Source organism: Bufo gargarizans, chromosome 1 (genome assembly GCF_014858855.1).
Source record: "Bufo gargarizans isolate SCDJY-AF-19 chromosome 1, ASM1485885v1, whole genome shotgun sequence".
Classification (NCBI taxonomy): Eukaryota; Metazoa; Chordata; class Amphibia; order Anura; family Bufonidae; genus Bufo; species Bufo gargarizans.
Window position 1 is genome coordinate 401,329,153 of NC_058080.1, and position 21,620 is coordinate 401,350,772.

The 21,620-nt window shown below is 44.5% G+C and overlaps 1 protein-coding gene across 3 annotated transcripts in view; it reads left to right on the plus strand.

Annotated features, from left to right (window-relative positions):
• Positions 1-21,620, plus strand: part of LOC122931917 (polypyrimidine tract-binding protein 3-like) — a 138,982-nt gene that overhangs the window by 59,635 nt on the left and 57,727 nt on the right. For 2 of the 3 annotated variants that reach the window (XM_044286002.1, XM_044286018.1), the window contains exon 1: positions 9,929-10,086. The exons of the other annotated variant lie outside the window; for it this stretch is intronic. The gene's annotated coding sequence lies outside the window, so the exon portion shown is untranslated. Of the gene's footprint in view, positions 1-9,928; positions 10,087-21,620 lie in introns of those variants that run through there. 3 annotated transcript variants of the gene reach the window in all.

The window sequence follows — 21,620 nt, forward strand, 5'->3', positions numbered from 1 at the left end:
TTGGTACCTTTGGAACTGAACCAGAGTTTGGGAAATGTTTTTTTTACAGTACAAATTTATTTTTTAAGTTATTGCGCAAAGCAATAACTTCGGCTCATTGGAGCCAATACATTCTGATAATGTACAGAGCTCATGCTCCATACAGTATTGGAACGAACTGTTATGTGAATCGACTTCGGATGTTTCATCTGAAGTCGATTCGCTCATCCCTAATTAGGACCTATCTGTCCCGCCAGATGCTGGAAAATCTCTTTGTATACACTAATAATAATGCCCCCTATAGTGCCCACAGTAATAATTCCCCTAGAATGCTTCCAGTAACAATAATGTCCCCATAGTGCCTCCAGTGTAAAAATATGCTCCCTATTGGGCCCCTAGTAATAATGACATTGCATCTATTGTGCCCCGAGTAATACTAACAATGCCTTCTATAGTGCCTTCATTAATGTGTCCTATAATGTCCCACAGTAATGTCCCTTATAGTGCCCGCAGAAATTAAAAATGTACCCTACTACATAAGCTTGAGATCTAGTGGCCTGTGAGGGTGGATGACAGGACGCCATCGGCTTCCATCCCCTGCTGCAATATTCCATTTGTATTACCGCCCTAAGGTCAGCGATACAGTTAGTCAGGGAAGTACCTGCGGTCACTGGTCAGGTGCATAACACTGAGGCTGTCTGATCATTCATGCACCCGGCTTGTGGCCATGAGGAGGGCTTTGATACCACACTAGGCCACAGCCCACCGGGAGTTTTTTTGGTAGGTTCTATGACCAGCACAATATGTTTGGATCGAACAGAACAATAAAAGAAAATTAAAAAATACTATTAACAAAAAGAGATGGAAAATCTGTAACCATCAGACTGGCTACCTGCTATATCCAGCTGTATGTCTTTTTTTGTCTTAGATGTCCATGGGTATTAGTATGTTCAAGCTGTAGATTGCAGGGTCCTCTCTTCCTCTGTACCAGTCTGTTAATGAGTTCATGCTTATTGTATCTGTGTTGTTTTATATTATGTATTGTGGGGATTCGCTCTGATAGACAGGATAAGCGGACACAGTATGGAGGCACAAACCAGTTCTTAAATCAAAAAGTTCAGTGTTTATTCACACATTAGCAAATTCACAAAACAAAAAATCACTTTCAAGCAAAAAGCCACCTTTCAGTAGTGGTGTTGGTTCACGCCAGGCGGGCTGTTCTGCCACAAAAAGTCCATCAGCAGGCTTTAGTCGGCCTGTTTCCCCTCACACTGGTCTCAGCCCTCCACCCTGGCACAAGGGGGGGTGGGGGGGGTGGGGTACCTGCACAGACTCACTCTATCCAATCAGTGCTGCCGTTTTCAGACTGTGCAGGTACACCCCCCCAACTGGTTACCACCCCCCGTACCCTTGCTGAAGGTTAATAGCAATTCATTCATAACTTCTAGTAGAAATAATATAGGAATGGCACAACATACAGACATAAGAATAGATGCTCCAGAATTATTACATGGAGCTATTAAAACCGGCATGTCAGGAGAGATGACAGGTCCTCTGTAAAAGTGAATATTAATAAATGCGTGTGTCTGAGATAAAGCACAGGTATCCCATACGTGCAGAAGCGGCACACTTATGCTCCTTCCTCAAACGTGATCATTTTGCAGACAAGAAAGCTCGGGCTGCACCTTGCTCATTTACATTCCTGATAAAACCAGTTATATGGCTAGATCTTAGAATCTGTACAAAATATATATGGACCCTCCCTTGCTTCAGGGAAAAAAATAATGTCACAGTAAAGCGTTTTCTGGAGCAGTCCTACTGTGATAAAATGGTGATGGATATGATAACAGTGGTACTAAATGCAGATTAAATTCTTCTTTGCTGATTTACTCCCAAAGTAAGAATGTACATAACCTGCTGGAAATGAATGTGAAGCTGGCCATGCACATTGGATAAATGTCGGCCGAACCCGCTGATTTCAGCCGGAGCAGCTGACCATCTTATGTGTATTGAGGCCTCCTGAAGGATGGTCCGATCCTTTCCCTGATTGGGAGTGTAAGCACTGATTGGACCACAATACTGCCGCGAGTAGGCCCAGCCCCAGTCTCTGCACTCTGATCCAGCCTCTGAGACATCTATTTGGGGGAGCAGAGAGACGGAAGGAGGGAAGTGTAGGCAAATTTTTTTTTAAAAAATAATTGCGCTGTTTTATAGTGCAACTCCTTTCTAGTTCGGACATCGTATCGGTAGCAAGGCCCTTTCTCATTGACCCAATGGTATCTGACTGAACAACTAAAAGGAACATTAGGCAGACTACATCATTGAAAACTAACACATCGCCATTCTGTAAAGGTAAATGACCCGCTAAAGGTTCTCGCTGGATTGCTAAATAAGCGCAAAATTCAGACCATGGATTTTGTCGCGGAATGTTATTTTATGAGCAGGATATTTTTGTATGCGTTTCTGATGATGGTTGTACAGATTTATGTACGATGTTGTGTCTTAAATGAAGATATTTAATAAAACAATCTCTCACACAGGTATACTACCCAAAAGTAGCCTCTGAGAGCCTTTTTGTAGAGCTGTGGGGAAGCACTTTTACGCTATTTTGCTATCGGACCCAGTTTCTAATCAGACCACACATTGAAACATTTACACATCGGACATAACTGCACACCAAGTTTTGCTGAAATCCGACATTTCTATCTGGGTGCGTTAGCTTATTTATTTATTTTTGTCAGTGAGTGTATTTGCACTGCTTAGGGGTAAGTATATGTTTGCAATATTGTCAGAACAGATGTATTGTAACCAGTGCATATGGCCAGACCTGACAACTCCAATGGTAAGCCACACATTCGGGGGTCGCAAGCCTCCTGTGGCTTGGGAGCCAGTGATTGGGCACCACTGCGAGAGAGGGATTACATATTTATGGTTTTATTTCAGAAGACTCCATGGCTAATTGCCTAATGCTGAGCTGTGATCTAAAGCATAACCTACATTCAGCTCCATAGTTGGACTGGATATAGAGCACCTTACATATGCACTGACAGCAGTGGTCTCCAGCTTGTTTGTAGAACTAAAGCTACGGCTGTCAGGGCATACTGTTAAAACTTCCATAGATATGGTTGGAACAACCGATAAGAGGCAGCCAGAGTAGTAATGATTGCATATATGGTGACAAAGTAATTCATCGGACCTAGGGGAATGTAATCTTGGCTTGGGCTTTTCATTTCTATGTAAATTAATTTATAACATGTATGGTAATGAGCAGCAATGAAAATGTTCAAAGATCTGTATATGCAAGTTTGTGATGCAACACAACAATTTATCTTCCTCAAGGTGCTGCACTTTATTGTTTTACCTATAATGTGTGTGTGTATATGTATGTATGTGTGTGTGTGTGTGTGTGTGTGTGTGTGTATGTATATATGTATATATATATATATATATATATATATATATATATATATATATATATATATATATATATATATAGTGGGGTTTCGCTCTGGTAGATAGGGTAAGTGGGCGCAGTACAGAGGCAAAATACAAGTTCTTGACTCAAAACGTCACACTTGAGGCAATTGCACATAACTTTGCAGGCTTGGTGTTAATTCACACACAATGGAAAGTTCATATACCATAAGTCACCTTCATGGCAGTTCGCCTTCAGTAGTCCACAACAGGCTTTAGGGGTCCTGTTTCCCCAGCATGCGTCTCTCAGCCCTCCCGCATGGCACAAAGCCTCATATCCCAAAAACAGAGACATCTCTGCTGAGCCCAGCTGCCTATTTAAGGACAGCCGGGTGCTGCCAAAACCTGCATCGGCACTTAAACTCCGGTCCGGTATTTGACCTCACCTGGCTGGAAACCAGTCCAGCTGCACATGCTGGGAGGAAAATACCTGACTTGCCAGACACATACCCTCACTGTGTCACTATATATTAAATCGGACTGCACTCCAAAAGATCTTCAGTGAAAAAGGATTTATTCACCCATGAGGTGGCACAAGCGACGTTTCGGAGTTTGGAGTGCAGTCCTATTTCTTTATTCCGTATCAGTGGGTAAGCACTAGTTACCATACTCGGACAGTGCACCCTTTTTACTTTGTTTTTTGGCTTGGTGGTGCTGCTGGTTATTTTTTCCATATATGTGTGTATGTATGTATATATGTGTGTGTGTGTATATATATATATATATATGTATATGTATATATATATATATATATATATATATATATATATATATATATATATATATTATTTTTTTTTTTTTTTTATTTTTTTTTTCTTTCAGCATCTCTTTGTATGGCCCTCTCATCACATCATAGTGGCATTTTTTAAGTGGGTCCCGACTGTAATTGGCCACAAAAACACCACATGGCAATATCCGCCTCCTTAACACAGCATCTGCAGGTGGTAAGACCCAGTAGCCCAACAGCACCCCTTTAACCCATGTGCTTTAAATAAGCAGGTGACTGGACAGTGGTTAATGTCTATTTGGTCTGTCTGGTTTCTGAGATCACATGGAAAGACGCACTTATGATATCTGTTCACAAGCGGTACTGCATGGGGGCTGTTGTTGCTGTGGTCCTCTGCCACGAAGGTTGTGTCTGACAGCAGGTGCTATGTTGTGGTGACAGTGATCACCATGTGGTGGTCTGCCACATTGGTATAGAACCCAGTTGAAATAAGCCACGGTGGGGAGTGGGCTTACTCATTTTGGTCAACGAAGCTTGTGTTCATGTTTATAAGTTATGCTTGGCAGCAATAGATCAATGCATGGCATGTGGATGTGTAATCCATGTCTTTATTTTTAAAGTTTATTTTATATTATGTATATAGTTTTTTGTGCCATATATCTATATGTAGATTTATATATTTTTTTACTGCACTAATAATCACTAAGGAGTAAAGCTGGAAACACAAGTCAGTAGTTTGTATAGAACTTAGCATTTTATTTTATTTTTTTAATGGTATTACAACTGGATAACACATTTTTTTGTCTTCTACCTGCCGAGTTGTTAATTTGTCACTTTGTGTTTGCTTCAGTGTTCCCCTTGTGAAGCCTGTTGCGTTTGGGCTGTCTAATGACAAGGTGGAATAGGCTTTTGTTAGAACGTCAGTTATCTTATTACAAGATGAAGAGGTTCTCTTCAATAATTGATCCTTTAGACAAAAGGCCGCACGCTAGCTGGGCAGCAGGGGGAGGAGAATAGGCAGGCACCGCCAGCAGCTGCTCTTTCCACAGCCAGGCAGCAGGATCAGGCTTCTTATTTACCCTTCCTCCCGTATTCTCTTTACATGTGTCTGCTAGTTTTTATTATAGACAAGCTATGTGTTCCAATGGGCAAATCCAGCTGAATCGGTGATTTGACCCCCTTTTATTTACGTGGACGGAATACATTTTAGGATAAGAAAAACAACAAAGAGGGCATGTTTAGAAATGATTAACGTGGCCACCTGATGCCAAAATTCTTGGCAAGTCTGTCTAAATATGAGGGGGTGTGTTCATAGGCCTTTCCGTGAGTTGTTTTTTTTTTTTTTTTTCCTGTCACATTCAAAAGTTATTTAAAGAGGACCTGTCAACGCTCCTGACATGCCTGTTTTATTAGCTTCATGCATTTGCTGTGTAATAATAATTCTGGAGCCTCTATTCTTTTGGCTCTATGTTGTGCCGTTCCTTTATTATTTCTACTAGAAGTTATGAATGAATTGCTAGCAGTCTGCAGTAATGGTACAGAGGGGTGGTAACCAGTTGGGGGGGGGGGGGGCTCCATCTATCCAATCAGTGCTGCTGGTGTCACAGTGCAAGAACACCCCCCCCCCAACTTGTTACCACCCCTCTGTGCCCTTACTGCAGACTGCTAGCAATTCATTCATAACTTGTAGTAGAAATAATAAAGGAATAGCACAACAGAGTCATATAAGAATAGATGCTTCTGAATTGTTATCACGGGGGATGCAAGTAGCTATTAAAATAGGCATATCGGTAGAGACGACAGATCCTCTTTTTAAAGGGGGCGTACTGCATCTGGTAATAAGTGGGCACATTGATCTGACACAGATCATTGCATGCACATGCAACCTATTCTTATAGCCATGGACATGAAAAGTTTTACAGTGATTTGATCAAGAGGTGAGCGAAGAATGTGTTGATTTTTGAAAGCAGCAGACTGCGCTGACCCGCTTTTGTAGTACAGGGTCTGAGCACTGAGGCTGTCGTCCCATGTTATTTAAATGGAAATGCCTCTTTAAACGGAACCTGTCACCTCTACTAAGATACCCTCACCTAATTTCAGTGGTCTGTCACTTTTGAGCTGGCAGTCAGTACTTTTATACTACTGACATTCTGAACCTCACAGAACGCACCAGCTCTGCAAGGTAGATGAGTCTGATGAGACTTGTGGCCCCGCCCCCCACTTTAGGTTGACCACAGTTCCTAACTGCCATTCAGGGACACTTACTTTCACAAGTGCATTTCGTCAAACTTATACTTGAGACTGTGCTGGTTCTAGGTGAAATGGGGCCCTGGGGCGAAAAACAATAAGGCCCCCCCCCCCCCCCCCATTACACGATGACTTTTACAGAAGAAACTGTGTATTGTGGGGCACGGTGTATGCTATCTGTGTATAAGATAAACATATTTCATATGAAAACTTACAATTACTTGGCTTGACCCTTGGGGATCTCGGACACCACTTCCACACTTTGGCCGGGGGCTCGGCGAAGCTGATTTGTTTTATCCTAATGAGAACGATTTCATAATAATGATTTGGAGAAGGGGCAGTGGGGTTGCAGAGCAGGGAGAGGCTGGGGCTGCTACTAGGGGGTCATACAATGGGGGAGTAATAAAGCCCACCATAATTCCCCCCCCCCCCCAGTAGTAATAATTCTCCTTATAATGTGACAGTGCAAAAAATACCCCCTTGTAATGCCCCCAGTTGAGCTAATGTCCCCATAGTGCCCCTATAACGTGCCAGTATTAAATACCCCTATATAGTGCCCCCAGTAAATGCCCCCATAGTGCTCCTCTCCCCCCTCCCTCCTAGTGCCCCCCATAATGTACCAGTATAAAATGCCCCATATATAGTGCCCCAGTAGATGCCCTCAGTGTCCCCCATAATTTGTAAGTATAAAATACCCCTTCTCAGTGCCCCTGTAGATGACCCCATAGTACTCCCCTCCCACCTTCCCCATAGTACCCACCATAATGTGTCCCAGTATAAAATGCCCCTATACAGAGCCCCCATATAAAATAACCGTTCTTTGTGGCCTCAGCAGATGCCCCTATAGTGCCCACCAACAATGTGCCAGTAAGAAGTGCCCCTAATGTGCCAGTAATAAGTGCCCCCATAGATGTCCCCCAATAATGTGCCAGTAGCCAGAGCCCCCCCACCATAATGTGCCAGTAGCCAGAGCCCCCACCACCATAATGTGCCACTAGCCTGAGCCCCCCCTATCATGTGCTAGTAGCCTGAGCCCCCCCCCATCATGTGCCAGTAGTCTGAGCCCCCCCATCATGTGCCAGTAGCCTGAGCCCCCCCATCATGTGCCAGTAGCCTGAGCCCCCCCATCATGTGCCAGTAGCCTGACCCCCCCCCATCATGTGCCAGTAGCCTGAGCCCCCCCCATCATGTGCCAGTAGCCTGAGCCCCCCCATCATGTGCCAGTAGCCTGAGCCCCCCCCATCATGTGCCAGTAGCCTGAGCCCCCCCCATCATGTGCCAGTAGCCTGAGCCCCCCCATCATGTGCCAGTAGCCTGAGCCCCCCCCATCATGTGCCAGTAGCCTGAGCCCCCCCCATCATGTGCCAGTAGCCTGAGCCCCCCCCATCATGTGCCAGTAGCCTGAGCCCCCCCCATCATGTGCCAGTAGCCTGAGCCCCCCCCATCATGTGCCAGTAGCCTGAGCCCCCCCCCATCATGTGCCAGTAGCCTGAGCCCCCCCCCATCATGTGCCAGTAGCCTGAGCCCCCCCATCATGTGCCAGTAGCCTGAGCCCCCCCATCATGTGCCAGTAGCCTGAGCCCCCCCTATCATGTGCCAGTAGCCTGAGCCCCCCCTATCATGTGCCAGTAGCCATAGCCCCCCCTATCATGTGCCAGTAGCCATAGCCCCCCCCCCCATCATGTGCCAGTCGCCACCGGTATTGACGACCACAACAAAAAAAAAACACTTGCCTACTTGGCAGCGATGTGACGCAGGCCTCTTCTGGCCTGTGTCCCGCGCTGTACGGCTCAGGGCTCAGGCGGCGCGATTACGTCATCGCGCCGCCTGCACCAGCCTCTGATAGGCTGCCGGCCTAGTGCCTGCAGCCTATCAGAGGAAGGGGAAGGGACACACCTCTCCCTCCCCTGCCCTGCTGCACAGCCATCTGTATCGCTGTCCTGAGGACGGCGATACAGATGACTGGAGAGGAGCGCTTCCACACTGGAAGCGCTCATCTCCGGCCCCTTGCCTCTATGGAAGCGCCGGCCCTGACTGTCACAACAGCAGCGGTCGGTGGCTCAGGTCATTCCAGGACACTGCATTGTCCCGGAATGAGGGTGACCGGTACCCGGGACAGACTCTCCAAATGGTGGACTGTCCTGGGGGATCCGGGACACGTAGTCACCCTACCCCACTTACAGGCATGGCTGGCAGCTTTATTTCTGATCATGCCTAGGAAAGAAACCTGCTAATCATGGTCAGGAGGTGGGCGAGGGCGGGGCCACAAGTCTCATCAGACTCATCTACCTCTGTCTGTGAGGTTCAGCATGCCAGTACTATGAAAGTACTGACTGCTGAAATCAGCACATCTGTCACTATACCATGCTGCTTTCAGTTAATAGGGGCGACAGATTCCCTTTTAAAGGGAACCTGTTATCAACTTTATGCAGCCCATATTGATGGCTCTTGTTTACCAAAAAGGGGACCTAACCTGGGTAAAGGGGTCTATATACAAATATATCAACGCCAAAAATGGCCTAAACCTATCTTGACCCTAATAATAAAACGGCTGTGAGCCATAACAAACAGTTAAAACACTTTGTTTCCACCCCATACTAACGGCAGTATAAACTAGTGACAGGTGAGTTGATTTCAGCGGTCTGTCGTTTATAAGTTAAAAGTAAGTGGTTGCCGAGAACCAACATCACAATCATTGCAGACTGGGTCTGGAAAAGAGTCCCGGCCACCTGAGAAGAGTCATGGTAATTTATGGATTCCTGCCCACCTGCTGATGACTGAGTTTTCTCCCTTTCTCTCTAGGAGAGAACTGCCAATCATCAGCAGGTGGGCAGGAGATTAGGAATAACCAGGACTCTTCTCAGGTAGATTTGACTTTTCTCAAGCCCTGAGCTGCAATGATTGTGATGTTGGTTCTTGGCAACCACTTACTTTTAGCTCATGAGTGACACACCGCTGAAATCAGCATTTCTGTCACTATTTTATGCTGCCCTCAGTGAGATCAGCATAAAGTTGCTGACAGGTTCCCTTTAAGACCACTTTCACACAGTCCGTGTTCGATCAGTGATTTCCATCAGTAATTCTGAGCCAATGCCATACACGGGTCAAAAACGCACATGTGCAAATCTTTTCACTCCTGCTTTTGGCTCATGGTCACTGATGGAAATCACAGATCGAACGCTGACCAAACACTGATTGTGTGAAAGCAGCCTAGAGCCTCCTATTCAGATTGGTCAATACTGCTTCTGTACACTTTCTGAGATAGAAAGCTGGATGGAGATCACATTTAGTGAGCGAATAGGAGCATCCTAGCAGCAGGCGTGCTTGTATAGGAGATCACCTGTTGAGAAGAGCTGGGTGTTGGAGACCCCTCCCTCCCAGCGCTCTGCTCTCATTCATCTGTGCTCTTTGCCTGAAATGACAGCCCTCTTTTGTGTGAGGGTAATTTGCTTATCTACTGCGTGCAGCTCCCACTGCTTCCTCTTTTCTGTCCTGCTCCCCTCCGGCTCTGTCTCTCTCTTCTCCCTCTCTCTTTCTGAAATCTGCTTCTCATGCTAGAGGCCTACATGGCAGCTTGTTGTCTCCGTCACCCCCCGCCACGGCTGGACCGTGTTGTCACCTCGTCTGAAGTCTTGCCAGGGACACCCAACTTGTGAAAGGTAGTATTGCACAGAGAGTCTCATGGCAGAGATACACCCAAACTGCTTGAGGAGCAGACACGGGGAAGCCCTGCCTTCTTCTTTCCTACACTTTTCAGTAGATGCATCTGAATATGTAGGACTCTGTTTTACTTCAATCTACTTTTATTTATACCGTCGCTTATTATTTGTGTATTGTACGGCGAAAGTTAATACGCTGCCTCCCAAATGAATTAAATGTATACGCTTCCTGTTTGGTAAGTGCGACATGATTGCCCTACTTGCTGCTTTGCAAGTCATTTGTTGCCTTGTGTACTGGTAATTGTAGTAACAAGGAAAAAGAAACGCGTCGAGCGAGCTGTTGTAGAATACATTGTTGTAAAAGTCCTTATGCCTCTGAAGTGAAATGTCATGAAAGGGGTTAACGGCATATTTTTAGCGGTGGGAAGAATATTAGTATGTGTATTATACTTGATGGATTAGATAGTTATTTTTAATGCAATAAGGGGAAGATTAATGGCCAGAAGGGCACTTCATAGTTAACTATTTGCATGCAAAAAGGAAACCATATATTTGCCCAGTTGTATACATAGCGTCACGATTCCTATAATAGCCCATTATATGAGATCAGCCGCATTTCCATCATTGAATAAATGTATGCCTATTTTTTCTCTTTTTATTATATTTAGTATCATTTGAAATTGGTTTAGATTTTCCTACTTTTTATGATTTTTATATATATTGTTTTAATCGAAATTATGGTTGAATTTGGTTAGACGAACCAATTTGTCCATGTCCAGTAATAACTCAAAATTTGCGAACGACTTTGATGTTGGCAAATCAGTTTGCTCACCCGAATTGTCTTCCTCTCGGCTTCGCCAAGTTTTAGGATATATCGTTTTTTTTTCCTGTCTTATCCCTTTACACTTAGGAAAGACAAAAATGACAGTATATTTTGTTTTCTGTCGTTTCATCTCTTTTCCTTTTAGCTGAATTTCCCTCTAGACACTCCCTGGGGCTCCGTACATGACCCTGCCTTTTAAGAAAATCGGAGGTAAATGTTTACAGATATTTTTAAGGGGTATGTAGATATTTTGCTCCCCTCTTCAGATGATGCCACTCTTTTTAGGCCTCATGCACACAGGCGTATCTGTTTTGTGGTCTGCGGATACTCGTACAAAAATAGGACATGTTCTAACATTTGTGGCAAATCGGCAGGATTGTGGACAGCACACAGATGACATCCGTGAGCTGTCATGGTTTATTGTGGCCCCACAGAAATGAAAGAGTACACATGTGATCTGCAGAAAATGCAAATCGGATGTGTGCGTGAGACCTTATTAACTCTACGGGTTCCTACTATGGGCTCGTGCTCGATATACTGTATTTTATTGTATATCTGAATCTGTTCTCGGTTTCTATACACTCCTAAGGCCTTATTCACACTTGGCTATCGATTTCTATCGTTCTGCTCCATTATAGCTGCAGAACAACAAAAATAACGGACGTGCAGGTTTCATCACATAACTGACCAGAATGGGGCCAAACCGATCCAGTTGACTATAATGGGGTCTGTTTCAGGAGTCCACTTTTTTTTTTTGCATAGAATAATGTCCCACATGCAAGACTTTGCTTTCCATTGTTTTTGAATCTGCGACAGCCCCTGAATTGCGTCTACGACACAGATGTGAGCAGGCTGGATGGGTAGGTTCACATCTGCTACAGGTAAATCTAGTAGTCTGTTTCAGCAGAGTTGCAGCCAACTGGAGTAACCATATCGGGCATAGCCGGGCACCACTGGATCCCCATTCGCTATAATGGAATCTGATGGGTTTGTGGCATAAATGCCAGCATTGTGAATGCAGCAGTATTTTTCTGGCAGAAAGCCAGCAGTTATGCTGTTAACCCACTGGATTCCCATCAGATCCCATTACAGTGAATGGGGATCCACCATTGTCTGGCTGTGTTGGATACGGTAACTCCGGTAGTCCTCTACTTTGCAGGAACAGACTACCGGATTTACCTGTCACAGATGTGAACCTACCAAGTCACATTAAAATAGGTTATGTGCATAGGGGGGTATACAATATCCTGCATGTCCTGGATTGATACTGAGCATGGTGAAGGTATAGAGGAGGAATCGCTCTTCTCCTTATTACTCATGCAAACAGACATGTCCATATTTCGGTCCACAAAATATTTGTGGCTATTCTCATCTGCAAATACGGGCAGGAATTGGGCCTCCCCTATAGTTTGCAAAACGGTCACACAGATTCACAAAAAACACAGATATGTGCAAGGCTCCATAGACGTGAATGGGTCAGTTTGCTATCCACAACAAGCACTGAAGAAAAATTCACTCATGTGCATGAGGCCGTGCATGAGGCCTATGGATCAAATAGTGAGGGCAGCACCTGCATATATTTTCTCACTAGACGTAATCCTAAAGGCCGCTGGGGAAAACATGGCTAAAGCAAATTTTTATTTGACAAATTCTTTCGTTTTTAGCTGTTGTCCCTGACCAGGCCTTCGAGCGGTTCTACATCCAAATTAATTTTTACAAAAATATGGTGTCTGTGGCAATAGTAGATGTCAAAAAGTGTGCCCCCTCTACTCACATCTCTGCCATGTATACTAGTGTGTGTCGTATTGACTTTCCCTTTTGCTCTGGATAAACATAATAGAGCACCCTGGGAATAGGACAAAGCAATTGGAATATTCAGGCGAGTGGCTTTGGGGGCAACCAGGGCGTGTACACCTGGTACGGAGTTTGAGGCGAGCGCTGTCACCCTCCTTGCTTTGGCTGGGGTATTCAGATACAGGGATAGGGTAATAAACTGAACCTTTATTCCGGGTTAAAGAAAGCCTAGCTACAGCTCTTGGAGTTTCAGATTACTACCTTGAAGGGGTTGTATCACATAATTTTCAGCAGAAACTGATGTTGGCATTGAGAGATGCAATTGCACATTGTAAGTATCATACACGGGTCCTATTAAAGGGGTTTTATGGAACTTTAACCCTTTCCAGACCTTCACTGTACATGTACGGCAGAAGTCTGGTCTTTAAAGAGGCTAATGTCTGCGATTGGCGATAATTCCGATTGCAGACATTTAACCCCACAGATGCAGTGGTAAATTGTGACCACAGCATCTGAGAGGGCTAAATCCAGAAGCCCTGCACTGCCCAGCTGGGGACGCCTTCCCCTGACTGAGATCAGGGAAGGTGTTCCTTGGTAGTAATATGCCTGGGCCTCTATAAGACTTCCAGGCTGATTACTAGTATATTGCCATGCTGGCCTACTAGTGTTAGCACTGCATTGGAATATACAGAATCCTGTATTCTGTAATGGATAGAAATCCATTACAGAATACAAGTGGCAGTCTACTAATTCAAGTAAAAATTCTAATTGCCCCGCTTTCCTCTGAATAAATTTTTTTATAAATAATAAAATAAATTAAACCTCATGAGCATTGCCGCGTCTGAAGCGCTCGTACAAATAAAATCTAAAAATATTTATTCCATACGGCGAAAGGCATAACGGCAGAAAATCAAAATAGCCAATTTGTAATTTTTTCTTTACTTTACCTCCCAAAAGAATGTAATAATAAGTGATGAAAAAGTCATACACACTCCAAAATGGTATCAGTATTAACTACAGATCGTACTGCAAAAATGAGCCCTCACACAACTCGGTAGATGTAAATATAAAAAGTTATGGGGGTACAGAAGGCAATTAAAAGGGAAAAAAAAGGGTCTAAAGTTTAAGAAAAAAAACACTATAAGAAAACAATATAAATGTGGTATCATTGCAATCGCACTGACCCAGAGAATAAATGGAACAGGTCAGTTTTACCGCATAGCGAACTCCATAAAAACAAAACCCATAAAACAATTTTTTTCTAATTCTACCCTATTTGGGGTTTTTCCAGCTTACCACAACATTGTATGCCATATTAAATTGAGCCAATAAAAAAGTATGCAACAAAACAATCCATCATATGGCTATGTGAAAGAAAAAAGTTATGGCTCCAGAAAGGCAGGGAGTAAAAAAAAAAAATGAGAACGCAAAAACAGAAAATCGTAAGGTACTGAAGGGGTAATATTGTTGACCTATCCTTGGGATAGATCATCAGTATCTGATTGGTTGAGGTCCAACACCTGGCACTCCTGTCAATCAGTTGTTAGAGGAGGTCATGTCACTCTGATGAGTGCTGTGCCCTCTTTCTACAACACTGACGTTATGTTCATCGGTCGCATGGTTTAGGCATAGCTCAGTCCGATTCAAGTGAATGGGCCTGGGCTACAATACCATGCACAGTCATACAATGGACAGAGCTGTGCTTGGTAAACTGTGAGGTAGCAGCAGTGCTCACCGGGGTGCCACGGCCTCTACAAACATCTGATCGCGGGGGGTGGAGCCTCACCCATCAGTTTGTCCATATTGCCTTTTTTGCTGGCTTGATTAATTTTTCCCATCACATCTCGTTTCCAGCAGTTATGGCCATCATTGCAATCCAGCAGCAGTGGTCGTGCTTGAACATTATAGGAAAAAGTGTTGGCCACTCAGTGGCTAGGACCACAGGAGTGCACATAGGCATGCATGCACAGCAGCTCCCATCCGGTCCACCTAGTATCTGTTCTGCAGTGTTGGCCATAACCCCTGGAAACGAGCAGTGTATATGGAAAAGGGAGCAATACGGATAATAAAAATACATTAGTAAGTGGCTTATAATAACTTTCTCTACATGATAAATGCCATTTGCTGAAGTGACAAAACCCCTTTAATGTAGGTGTCATGTTTGCATCGTGACGAGCACTGAGCCTGAAAAATTTATGTTTGAAACATCTGTAGAACACAGTGGTCCAGCTATGGTCCGCCCTGATTAAATAATAATTTAATAAAAAAAATTAAGGGATTGGCTCATCAAAGGGAATCCCTCGCAGAATGAGGCCTCTGTTTGGTGATCAGATGATTGCGTTTGGTCTTTTCATGGAGAAAGCTATGGTCAGCCAGGAGGCTGCTGCAGGGGGTATGTAGTATTACATGGCCATTAGGCCCCATGCACACGGCCGTTGTTCACAGCCGTGTGCGGGCCGTGGAACCGCGGCCTGGATCCCTCCTGAGAGCAGGAGCGCACGGCGTCACTGGTTGCTATGACGCCGTGCGCTCCCTGCTGCCGGCACAGTACAGTAATACACTGGTATAGATCTATACCAGTGTATTACTGTACTGTGCCGGCAGCAGGGAGCGCACGGCGTCCGAGCAACCAGTGACGCCGTGCGCTCCTGCTCTCAGGAGGGATCCAGGCCGCGGTTCCACGGCCCGCACACGGCTGTGAACAACGGCCGTGTGCATGGGGCCTTAGGATGAATGATGTCTAGTAATACATGGACAGCTCAAGTCCACCACAATAGAAGTCGTTCGCTCAGACCACCTCACCTATGTATATGGGCATATGGACAGTGGTGGTCTTCATGGGACAACTGCTTTACTTAAAAATAAATAAAACCTAAATCAGCTGAAAGTGGCTGGTCTAGCACACATGATGAGTTTTGGCGCTCTCTTTTTTTAGGGAGGAGAAATTAGTTCTGCTACCATGTTGAGGTACTTGAAAAGAAAGCAGGTCACTCAAGAAGAGGACAGTGGTAAGAAGGGCCAAGTACAGGAAGGGAAGTGAGTGATAAAATAAAAATAGCAGACATCTGTTTCTCTGTGCAGTCATCTTCTGGTATGTGTGTGTTCATTGTTTATACTGTTTCATTGTCTATTTATTATCTTGCTTACAATTTTTTGCAGTCAATTTTTTTGTTTGTATTGCTTCTTTTTAGCTGTTTTTTGCTTGAAAAAAAAATGAATAATCAGATTCCTAGGACGCAAGCACACACAGGCTTTCCTATGAAAAATTCTTATTCCACAATCCACAGGATAGAGGAAAAGAGTCTGATTGTCTAGGGCAGGCATGCTCAACCTGCGGCCCTCCAGCTGTTGCAAATCTACAACTCCCATCATTCCCGGACAGCCTACAGCTATCAGCCTACAGAAGGGCATGGTGGGAGTTGTAGTTTTACAACGGCTGGACGGCCGCAGGTTGAGCATCCCTGGTCTAGGGTCTCACCGCTGAGGGCCCTGGTGTTGACGAGAATAGAGCCACAGTCAATCATGTGCAATGCTACTCAGTTTAACTCTGTGGGACTTTCAGAGATACAGAACTATGTTTTTTTTCTTGGATAGTTAAATAGCAGAGAATTGTGAAATGCTTCCGTGTTTGTCTAATATACACACAGGATCCTCCTTTAAAGTTTTCTTCGAATAGCTAGTCACTTTAAGGCCCCTTTCACACGGGCGAGTATTCTGCGCGGATGCGATGCGTGAGTTGAACGCATTGCACCCACACTGAATACCAACCCATTCATTTCTATGGGGCTGTTCACATGAGCGGTGATTTTCACGCATCACTTGTGCGTTGAGTGAAAATCGCAGCATGCTCTATATTGTCCGATTTTCACGTAACGCAGGCCCCATAGAAGTGAATAGGGTTGCGAGCAAGCAAATGCGGTGCGGATTTCACGCACGGTTGCTAGGAGACGATCGGGATGGAGACCCGATCATTATTATTTTCCCTTATAACATGGTTATAAGGGAAAATAATAGCATTCTGAATACAGAATGCATAGTACAATAGGGCTGGAGGGGTTAAAAAAATAATAATTTAACTCACCTTAGTCCACTTGCTCGCGTAGCCGGCATCTCCTTCTGTCTTGATCTTAGCTCTGTGTAGCAACAAGGACCTTTGGTGACGTCACTCCAGTCATCACATGATCCATCACATGATCTTTTACCATGGTGATGGATCATGTGATGCCCGGAGTGACGTCACCACAGGTCCTGTTGCTATACAAAGCTAAGATGAAGACAGAAGGAGATGCCGGCTACGCGAGCAAGTGGACTAAGGTGAGTTAAAAAAAAATTTAACATCTCCAGCGCTATTTTACTATACATTCTATATTCAGAATGCTATTATTTTCCCTTATAACCATGTTATAAGGGAAAATAATACAATCTACAGAACACCGATCCCAGACCCGAACTTCTGTGAAGAAGTTTGGGTACCAAACATGTGCGATTTTTCTCACGCGGGTGCAAAACGCATTACAATGTTTTGCACTCGCGCGGAAAAATCGCGGGTGTTCCCGCAACGCACCCGCACATTTTCCCACAACGCCCGTCTGAAAGAGGCCTAAAGGGGATGTCTAGATATTGATGGCCTATCCTCAGAATAGGTCATCAATATCAGGTTGAAGTGAATGGTACCTGAGATTCAGTACGCTTGCTCAGCGGACAGAGCATTCTGCTTCCACTGTGTTTTCTCAGACGCCAGCAGCTGCCAGGTGTAAGGCCGCCACCAATATGATATTGATGACCAATCCTTAGGGTAGATCATCAAAATCTAGAAAACCTTTTTAAAATTCAGTTGTGGGAGCAGTTTTGCTCATGATTTCCTTTCTAAGCGTCACATAGTAGCGGAGCACATTTTGTGGCACAGTCCCCTTGCTAAAAACTTGTAGTATCCAATGACTTTTGTAACTTGACTAACAAGTGTATGTGAAATGAGGATGCATGTAATATTTTTCTTTTTAGATTTGTGGTAGTGTTATCGCAATTCATGCGATTCTTATCTTCTTGTGTGGTGCCAAACCAATTAGAAGTATACGTATGCATAGGCCATACTGCTTTCATAATGAGACCAGACACACAAGTTGGTTTCATGAAAGCATCTTCTCATCCCCCTGAGCAAGAGCACTTTATTCAAGTTACATTCACTTAAATAGCAGACATGACATCACATCACAAAAGGGGTGTTCCTTAAGAAAAGACTATTGGCTCTTTGACAAAATGGAGTATTTTGCCAATTTTATCCCTGAGTTTCATTGGCACATTCAAAAAATGGCAACCTAACTCCCCCCCTCCCCCAGTGACCTTAAAGGGATTCTGTCACCTCCCCTAAGCCAAAAAACGATTTTAAAGCAGCCATGCAGCACAGCTTACCTGGATTAGGCTGTGCTCTTTTATCTTGAAATCCGTCCAGCAGTTTCTGCAAAAAACGACTTTGATTGATAAGGAAATGTGTCCTGAAGGTGCCCAGAGGGGCGTTTTGTTCCTCTTAGAGAGCCCAGTACCGCCCCTCTTACAGTGCCCAGCCCGCCTTCCTTGTACAGTCTAACCGCCGCCCCCAGCCTGCCACAGCCTCTCCTCCCTCTCCTCCCCCTCCCTCACGCCGAACGAAGTCTCGCACAGGCGCAGTACCCACTGAGGGCTGCGCCTGTGCGATCAGCAGGAGACTGAGGGCAGCAGCTTCATCTTCGTCACTGGGCATGCGCCGAGCCCAGTGACGTCCGATGCTCGCTCTTCCCTCAGTCAGCAGGGAAGAGCGAGCATCGGACGTCACTGGGCTCGGCGCATGCCCAGTGACGAGGATGAAGCTCCTGCCCTCAGTCCCCTGCAGATCGCACAGGCGCAGCCCTCAGTGGGTACTGCGCCTGTGCGAGAGTTCGTTCGGCGTGAGGGAGGGGGAGGAGAGGGAGGGGAGGCTGTGGCAGGCTGGAGGCGGCGGTTAGAAAATACAAGGAAGGCGGGCTGGGCACTGAAAGAGGGGCGGTACTGGGCTCTCTAAGAAGAAAAAAAACGCCCTTCAGGACACATTTCCTTATCAATCAAAGTCGTTTTTTGCAGTAACTGCTGGACGGATTTCAAGATAAAAGAGCACAGCCTAATCCAGGTAAGCTGTGCTTCATGGCTGCTTTAAAATCGTTTTTTGGCTTAGGGGAGGTGACAGAATCCCTTTAAGACAAATAAATGCACATGAGGCTCACACATCTGGTTTGCTGCCATCTTGTGGACAGAAAAGAGTAATACAGTGTATATATATGTATGTGTGTGTGTGTGTGTGTGTGTGTGTATGTGTGATATATATATATATATATATATATATATATATATATATATATATCTCTATCTCTCACAGTAGTGTCTGAAAGTTGTAGGTGCAGCCACATAGTTGTCATATTGCCATACTGATGCATCCTTTCCTCTTGGCTTGACATGCCCTGATAGGTGTGTCATGAGATGACCAGCTTGTGTCCATGTGCTGCCACCTTAGAGCTAAGATAAAGGTGGACACATCTATAATTTCAGACTATGAGGGGAGCAGTAGTCAAAACTGCCTCCTCAGTACTAGGCTGATGCCTAATGCTTGATGTCAGCACAACTTCTGCAATGGAGCTGGTGGACAGAAGAAGCTAGTCAATTTCATTCTGCCCATCTGCTCCAGTCAATAGCATTAGGCTGTATTAGGAGCACCAGGTTATAGATACAGTGGTGTTTTATGGAAGTGTTTATTCTCCGTAGGAATCAAGCACAGTAAGCAGTTTATGTAACGGTCATACAGTATATTGGAGAGAGCGCCACAAGTTCTCCCCCACTTACCGCTCACCTGTCTGATTTGTACTACAAAACAGGGCTTGCACTTTCATTGACATCTGGGGTGCTTAGAGATGGGACCTCAGTCTATTAGACTTATTATACTAGAATATATACTTTTGCTTTTTTACCGTCAGTTTTCTATGATCTACATGTTGCTTTAGTAATTGATGCCAGTGATCCCTCAAGATCCAACAGCCTTAGGCTACATTCACACGTCAGTATTTTTCTATATCCCGAATTTCGGTCCGTTTTTTGCGCATCCGTTGTTCCTGAAAATGTTTCCGTATGTCATCCGTTTTTTGCGGATCCGCAAAAAACGGAAACGTGTATAAATTTCACAAAGCAAATAAAGTTGTTTGGATTTCTTTAAAAAAAAAAAGTTGAAAAAAAAAAAGTGAATAAGTGATTTCTGTGGGCAGGATTTAATTTCCAGGAACGGATTCCGCATAAAACGGATGACCTACATAATGACATACGAATGTCATCCGTTTTTTGCGGAACCATTGACTTTGTATTGTACCAGGATCCGATTTTTGCGGAAAAGAATAGGACATGTTTTATATTTAATCGGACATTCGGAACGGAACAACGGAAACGGACAGCACACATTGTGTTGTCCGATTTTTTTTTCCCAGGACCCATTGAAAATGAATGGGTCCAGATCTGTTCCGCGAAAAACGGAACAGATCAGGAAAGAAAAAACGGACGTGTGAATGGACCCTTAGGATGCAATAATTTCTACTAAAATGTTTTTTCCTGGGCCATCATAAGTTGAACCCAGAGTCAATATACATACTCGGATCCAACTAGTCAACATGGCCATTACACTGGTAAAACATCTATACTGGTTGTCTAGCAGTTCCTCTCTATAGTACAGTGCAGTATTACGTGTCGTGTACTATCTTCTGTCTGTACCCGAAGGAGCTGCTCCTCAGGTGAGGACGGCTCCATTTTATCATACTGGTGCCCTGTGTGCTCTGCAGGTTCCTGAAGAAGCTCCAATTCTCATCATAGAAAGTGATCTACAGCTTTCAGCATCTATTTCTGGCCGTTACAAAGTTTTATGCAAATCGACTTTGGAAGTTTCATCCGAAGTCGATTTGCTCATCCCTAGTTTTAACATACAATGGTTGTTACAGAACCCGTTAATATTGTAACTTGAGGGACCACTGTAGTTGCCTGTAGAAATGTAGAAAAACACAGTATTTCATCATTTGTGCCCTACATACTGACTCTAAGGTTACCTGCTCAAGGTACAGATTATGTTTGAATTTTCATGTGGAAAAACTGTAGCGTGATGCAGTAAATTGACCTCCCGTACGGATTTTGAAGTCGGCAGGATGTTGATTGTGCGATCCTTTTTTTCTGGATTTCACCCTTTGCAATGGTGTGGATATCTGCAGAAAAATCAGTGTGGAATTTCTGTTCAAATCCTCCAAATCATATAAACCTATATATCACAGAGCTTAGCTTATTTCCCTCTATAGGGGCTCATTCAGACGGCCATATGTACGGGTCTCCATCCACAATTGTGAGGAACGGGTGCGGACCCATTAGTTTCAATAGGGCCGCAAAAGATGCGGACAGCCAACCATGTGTTGTCCACATCCGTAGTTCCGTTCCACGGCCCCACAAATAATATAGAGCATGTCCTATTCTTGAAGACAAGAATAGGCATTTCTGTATAGCGCTGGCCCTGTGCATTCTGCGGACCGCAAAACACCGCCGTCTGAATGATCCCAAAGTGTGGAGTGCAAGGTATAACCTATCTGAAAGCATCAGAAGCTTCTGTTTCTTTTGCAAGAACCATATCATGTAACAGGGCCTAACAGCTACCCTTCAATTACAGGGGTTGTCCTATTCCAAGCACTTTTCCTTTATTCACAGGGTAAGGGGATGTGTCTGATCTGTGGAGGTCCAACTGCTGGTGTGGACCACAAGAATGGGACCCCCTATGTTCTCTCATTGGAGCTCCAATAATGCAAGCTCATTGCCATTCAACTCTGTCAGGCACAGCGACTATGGATTGGGATATGTGTTTGTAATGGGGCAACGCCTTTCACTTAAAGGGGTT